Here is a 6,675-nt window from a genome sequence, read left to right on the forward strand (position 1 = left end):
ATAAATTGAGCATTATATTTAGCGTATTATTTGTATTGATGACAAATTTGTCAGTTTTGTATCACGAGTTATGTTCCGAATTTTGATTTAAAGTTTTATGATAGCACAAATTGATGTCGGCGTCCATGTGCTCACTTTTTCTCTTCAGATTTTTCAACATTTAAAAAGATGCAATGTGAGTTGGGTGCAACGGGTACACCGGATACGTTTCCGAGTTACGCGATCATACTACAAATGGGAAATATGGCACATACGAACGACATCTCCAATGACATTCACGAGGTGCCCTCTCCCATTTGTCCACGGAGATGTCTGGACGTGTCAACGGGCATCCCTTAGTTGTTTGAAATTTTTGTGGCCCCCAAGGGTATCCCCTACTTGTGTGTCACCTTTTTTGCAAACATCAAATTTCCAAAATTGACAAAACATTGCATCCATCTTAAGCACAATTATAGCTAAACTAAACATAGAAGATAGTCTCACGGCATAAAACAATGCTTATTATACATACCACATTCAAGTCTCATAGTAAATAAGCATAGAACGGTGTAAAGTAAACTACTTTGATGATAAACTACGCTACGATAATATATGTATAAAATATCAATATATTTTGACACAAAATTGTGAATTAACTTTGAAACATAGCACTTGTTACAATATACAAACGGGCTTTATTTTGGCACATTATCCCTACAGGTAATTAATTTGTCATTTTTGTGTCCAGAGCTATGATCCAAATTTTGATTTAACATTTTGTGATAACATAGCTTGATGTTGTGCAATGTGCCAACTTTTTTTCAAGGTTTTATTTTACATTTTAAAAGATGCAACAGAGTTGGATGCACCATAATAAGCTCCGCCTCCCCATGCTACGAGGCCATACTTGAAAAGGGAAAGGTGGCCCCTAGCTAAGTCTATGTCATTACCACCGGCCATCCATGTCCCCGGTCGGTCGGATCCAAACACGTCCATCAAATAAACCCAGATTCCCGAGTGGATCATTTAAAGATGGTTACTACTCTAAGAGCAAGGATAATACTAGAGACAACTATTGGGATGCGGATTGATTGAGCTTAGGTCAATAGTAAAATAAAAAAAATGAAAAAAGAATAACACAATTCCTAATTTGTTTTGTGCCAAAATTTGATAAATGTTTTCAAAGCTGGCAAAGTTTCATTATTGCATGACATTCGTGGAAGTAGTGAAAAAAAATCGATGCCCCAAAAAAGTTATTTTTAAAAGCATTTTGGACTCATGATTTTGTTTTTTTTGCCACGATTTTCACGAATGTCATTTCATGATGAAAATTTGCAAGCATTTAAAACATTTTGTTAAAGTTTATTGCAAAAAATCTGAATTTTAGATTTTTTTTCCGGATTTTACTGTTCACCCGAGCTCATATGAGCTCGAGCTGAGAAGGGAACTTTCGCAACTGTTGGCTATATCACATTTTCATGTCATCTATAGTCAATCTAATAACCAACATGCATAGTAGCGATCTATGGAGATGTACTACTTTATTAATACATGGCTCATCTTACTCTCTCACAAAGTTTCTTGAAAGATGTGTTGCAGCTAACTCTTAATCTACACTCCACTGCTCTTCTTCCTTCTTCAACTCAGTACAAATATAAAACTTAATACATAAACCGTTATAGTCTACAACTATAATAGGATGACATAGACAGGAACAAGCTGTATATAAGTGATGTCTTCTTCTTTTTTTCCAGGGGAGGCTTTACGTGATGTTACATTAGATTTTTCCCCTGGTTGGATAAGAGAGAGAGAGAGAGAGAGAGAGAGAGAGAGAGAGAGAGAGAGAGAGAGAGAGAGAGAGAGAGAGGAGAGAGAAGGGAAACCGTATGTTGTGTTCATGTGGTTGTTTGTCTTGTTGTACTCTGCCTTACGGTTTTATCTATAAAGTTTGGTGTATGCCTTTCTTCTAAAAAGAAACGGTATGTATATTTACAGCCAGCTATAGCACATGCTCCCACACCCTTTGTTAGAAAAATAGTGGGGCGAATGTTAATGACATAAGACCTCTCACAACGAGGTGTCGTAGGGTAGTATCGTGCACCCTCATGCAATGCCAGCTAGACATATAAATGACATGGCATACGAATAAATAAAGAAACAGAAGGTACTGGTATCATATTATGTGCTAGCATGAGTATACAATATAATAAATGAAGTCATTTGTGTACCAACTTATGATACTATACATTGTGGAGTTACTATCATAGGCTAATATCTTATGCATGATACTACCCACTGTGAGAGGTCTAACATGCAAGTATAGCTAACTATTGTATGAGTAGACTGTTAGATTGGTTATAAGTGACGTGCCAGCTTTATATAACCAGGTTTTGCAGGCTAATATTGACTATGCTATTGGCCTTGGTCTAATAATTTTGTGTGATTAACCTCTATAATTCATTATTAAGTTCTCGGTACTATCAACCAAGGTGTAGACTATCAAGTTATCATGTGCGCGTGCAACACAAGGTCTGGAAATCGGGCCCTTGACGACCGTCCACTAACGGTTATCCATTGTCCGATATCAGTTACCACATGTGTACGTCTGACACTACCCATCAGAGGGAAAGATTTTAAACTGTTGATTACGGAAGACCGGGAGGAGTTAATTACTTGCATGTTCATGCTGCAAGACCAAGAGAGAAAAGTGTACATATGTATTTATTTATTTTGACAGGAAAGAGATTCTAACCAAGTGGTATTATAATTGCCTTTGTTTTCCATTCAATAAAAGTGATGATAAAATAGAATAGGCAGACAGAGAAATATCAATAAAGATACTAGATAATTTTGAAACAAGTGGAATAATAGTCGAGTTCAATGAAAAATCTTCATTATCACAATTCACCGTACACAAATTAATACTTGTGTCATTTCAGCTTTGACATCTGGTAGCACTGGTTACTTGTAGTACTATGTGGGTCACAATCACATGGTCAACTGGTCTGAGTCGTGAATCCTGATCACATAAATGTCACACACATTCAAATGATCTTTCTAATGTGAGAAAAAAGAAAGGTCAACTAGCTATGTTCAATGAAACAAGTCAACTCAACATGCATTATCATGTAAGCTAATTCGGATGAGCAAACTAGAGACTTGTTACATGTCTACTGTAGTGGGTTTGTAATTTGTAGTGGGGCAATTTTTAGTTCAGTTTCGCTTGACATCATTAAATAATCAATATATGGTTGTTTGCATCACTTGAGGCCATGGGTACTATCTACCTTTCAGAAGGAAAGAAAACGTTTCATTTCTTTTAGTTGTTTTTTCTAAAAAGAAATATATAGTATTGTTTGCATTACATTAGGAGGAGTGGAGAATACAACATTAGGAGAGTGCAAAAGATAATCACAACTAAGAGAAAAGTTGTGTCAAGAGTACCCAAAAGAAGAAAGAAATAGAGGATCATCCTCTTCCATTGTCCTCACCGCCGATAGGTTGCATGAGAACACCACCATTGTAGACTAAAAGCACCAATCAACAAAAACCAACCCAGGTGCTTTGAGGCATTGACACAGTTGAAGGGCAACGAGTGACCGAGTCCACACTCGAATGAAGAGTCGCGCGCAGCCAAGGCCACAACATAATAGTGGCACCGTTGCGTAATTGGAGGGCGTTAAGGAGGCAAGTGTTGCATTCCCTTTTTAATTATTCTTTTGCGTCTCGTGACAAACATAACGCACATGGGCGATATATATTAACCCCATTATCTTATTTTGACGTTTGTGATATGTTTTAGCTTGCTGCTCATTACTCACGCGTCTAGTGGCAGCGTTGTGGCGTGAAAAGCGCGTTCTCAAAGGGGTGGAAAATACGTGTTGCTGTGGTATAGAGGAAGGGGTGGAAACCGTGGTAAGCTCGTCTCCGTACTTGAGCGGGAGAGTAAGTAGTATAAGGCATTATCCATTATTAGGCAATGGTTGTAATGGTAGTAAGAATGTATAATTGCCTTTGTAGTGGACCTGGGAGTGGCAAGTATAAGAGACGATGAAGGAAATATGGCCTAGAGGCAATAATAAAGTTGTTATTTATATTTCCTTATATCATGATAAATGTTTATTATTCATGCTAGAATTATATTAACCGGAGACTTAGTACATGTGTGAATACATAGACAAACAGAGTGTCCCTAGTATGCCTCTACTTGACTAGCTCGTTAATCAAAGATGGTTAAGTTTCCTAACCATAGACATGTGTTGTCATTTGATGAACGGGATCACATCATTAGAGAATGATGTGATGAACAAGACCCATCCGTTAGCTTAGCCTAAATTATCGTTTAGTTTTATTGCTATTGCTTTCATCATGACTTATACATGTTCCTCTGACTATAAGATTATGCAACTCCAGAATACCAGAGGAACACCTTGTGTGCTATCAAACGTCACAACGTAACTGGGTGATTATAAAGATGCTCTACAGGTGTCTCCGATGGTGTTTGTTGAGTTGGTATAGATCGAGATTAGGATTTGTCACTCCGTGTATCGGAGCGGTATCTCTGGGCCCTCTCGGTAATGCTCATCGCTATAAAGCCTTGCAAGAAATGTGACTAATGAGTTAGTTGCGGGATGATGCATTACGGAACGAGTAAAGAGACTTGCTGGTAACAAGATTGAACTAGGTATGACGATACCAATGATCGAATCTCGGGCAAGTAACATACCGATGACAAAGGGAACAACGTATGCTGTTATGCGGTTTGACCGATAAAGATCTTGGTAGAATATGTAGGAGCCTATATGAGCATCCAGGTTCCGCTATTGGTTATTGACCGGCGATGTGTCTCGGTCATGTCTACATAGTTCTCGAACCCGTAGGCTCCGCACACTTAACGTTCGATGATGATTTGTATTATGAGATTATGCAACTCCAAAATACCAGAGGAACACCTTGTGTGCTATCAAATGTCACAACGTAACTGGGTGATTATAAAGATGCTCTACAGGTGTCTCCGATGGTGTTTGTTGAGTTGGCACAGATCGAGATTAGGATTTGTCACTCCGTGTATCGGAGAGGTATCTCTGGGCCCTCTCGGTAATGCACATCACTATGAGCCTTGCAAGTAATGTGACTAATGAGTTAGTTGCGAGATGATGCATTACGGAACGAGTAAATGGACTTGCCGGTAACGAGATTGAACTAGGTATGATGATACCGACGATCGAATCTCGGGCAAGTAACATACCGATGACAAAGGGAACAACGTATGTTGTTATGCGGTTTGACCGATAAAGATCTTCGTAGAATATGTAGGAGCCAATATGAGCATCTAGGTTCCGCTATTGGTTATTTACCGGAGATGTGTCTCGGTCATGTCTACATAGTTCTCGAACCCGTAGGCTCCGCACACTTAACGTTCGATGACGATTTGTATTATGAGTTATGTGGTTTGATGTACCGAAGTTTGTTCAGAGTCCCGGATGAGATCACGGACATGACGAGGAGTCTCGAAATGGTGGAGACATAAAGATTGATATATTGGAAGGTTGTGTTTGGACACCGGAATGGTTTCGTAAAGGTTTGGACATTTTTCGGAGTACCGGGGTTAACCGGACCCCCCCCCCCCCCCCCCGCCGGGGAGTTAATGGTCCTTCATGGGCCCTAGTGGAGAGAGGAGGTGGCGGCCATGTGGAGGTGCGTGCCCCCACAAGCCCAAACCAAATTGGACTAGGGTTGGGGGGGGGGGGCTTTCCTTCTCTCCTCCTCCTCCTTCCCCCCTTCTCCTAGTGGGAGTAGGAAAGGGGGGGGGGGCGAATCCTACTTGGACCGGGAGTCCAAGTAGGACTCCCCCCCATGGCGCCCCCCTTGGGCCGGCCACCTCTCCTCCCCCCTTTATATACGTGGGAGAGGGGCACCCCAAAATCACACCAAGCCTTCTCTTAGCCGTGTGCGGTGCCCCCCTCCATAGTTACACACGTCGGTCATATCATCGTAGTGCTTAGGCGAAGCCCTGCACCGGTAACTTCATCATCACCGTCGCCACGCCGTCGTGCTGACAGAACTCTCCCTCGTCCTCAACTGGATTAAGAGATCGAGGGACGTCATCGAGCTGAACGTGTGCTGAACGTGGAGGCGCCGTACGTTCGGTGCTTGCATCGGTTGGATCGCGAAGACGTTCGACTACATCAACTGCGTTGCTAAATGCTTCCGCTTTCGGTCTACGAGGGTACGGTGACACACTCTCCCCGCTTGTTGCTATGCATCTCCTAGATAGATCTTGCATGATCGTAGGTATTTTTTTGAAACACTACGTTCCCCAACAGACGAAGACGGGGGTAACATGTCAGATGCGATCATACCCGCACTAAAGCACTCGATCTCATCAGAACTCTGAAGTTAAGCGTGCTTAGGCGAGAGTAGCACTAGGATGGGTTACCTCCGTCACGTCCTCGTGTTGTATTCCCTTTTTAATTTTTCTTTTGCGCCTCGTGACAAACATAACGCATGTCACACCCAGATTGTGTCAGCATGCAAACCCACCACCATGATCATAGATGTAAAACCTCAACATCTCCAGATCACACCAAGATAGACACCACCATCTCCAGATTGTAGATGTAAAAATCATATTTACTAGACCCAGAATAGTTCTCAAATTTGAGCATGGCACTTCCAATTGTGCGTATTAAACAT

The 6,675-nt window shown here is 41.2% G+C and overlaps 1 pseudogene; it reads left to right on the forward strand.

The window, feature by feature from the left end:
• The first annotated feature begins 6,327 nt into the window (after positions 1 to 6,327).
• LOC120973107 (5S ribosomal RNA) lies at positions 6,328 to 6,445 on the forward strand (annotated as a pseudogene).
• Positions 6,446 to 6,675: the final 230 nt, after the last annotated feature.

Source organism: Aegilops tauschii, chromosome 1 (genome assembly GCF_002575655.3).
Source record: "Aegilops tauschii subsp. strangulata cultivar AL8/78 chromosome 1, Aet v6.0, whole genome shotgun sequence".
In the NCBI taxonomy this organism is placed as follows: Eukaryota; Viridiplantae; Streptophyta; class Magnoliopsida; order Poales; family Poaceae; genus Aegilops; species Aegilops tauschii.